This window comes from Epinephelus moara, chromosome 16, assembly GCF_006386435.1.
Source record: "Epinephelus moara isolate mb chromosome 16, YSFRI_EMoa_1.0, whole genome shotgun sequence".
In the NCBI taxonomy this organism is placed as follows: Eukaryota; Metazoa; Chordata; class Actinopteri; order Perciformes; family Serranidae; genus Epinephelus; species Epinephelus moara.
In genome coordinates, this window is record NC_065521.1 from 46,927,931 (window position 1) to 46,928,694 (window position 764).

Genomic DNA, 764 nt, shown 5'->3' on the forward strand with positions numbered 1-764 from the left:
TGACCAGCAGACTTCACTACAAGCTGATTGGCTGTTGAAACAGGTGACGTGCTTTAAAACCAGCCGCCGGCCATTTGACCAGCTGAGTGTCAGGTGACATCATCAGCCAGCTTGAGTCCAGCTCAGACCGGCCAGTTCACACCGCTGACACTTTGCTCTGTGACGTTCTAAAACGGTTTCATCTCATCACTGATCTTTGGTCTGAACTGGACTCAGCAGTGTGTGTCCTCCATGTCCTCCATGTCCTCCATGTCCTCCATGTCCTCCATGTCCTGCAGGAGAACAGACTCAGTCCCTCACAGAGAAACAGCCTCCTGTGTTTCAGTCTCAGCAGGTTGTGTGTAATCTCAGTCTGATCACAGCTGGAGCCTCCAGGTCACTTTAACATGACACACACACACACAGAGTGAAGAGTGTGTGTCTCTCTCTCTGCACGACAGTGTGTGTGATGTGTTCATCTTCACTGTGTGTGTGTGTGTGTGTGTGTGTGTGTCAGGAGGATCACTGAGCCTCCTCTGTTTTGATTAGTGCAATTTGCATGACACACCCTGCTGTGAGATCACACACACACACACACACACACACACACACACAGTGAAGATGAACACATCACACACACTGTCGTGCAGAGAGAGAGACACACACACACTCTCTCTGGCGCTGTGCTCTGTGTCAGTGTGATTTATTGGATTGCAGTGTTTTATTATCAGAGAAACAAAAGACTGCAGCTAATAACTGTGTGTGTCTGTGTGTCTCTGTGTGTG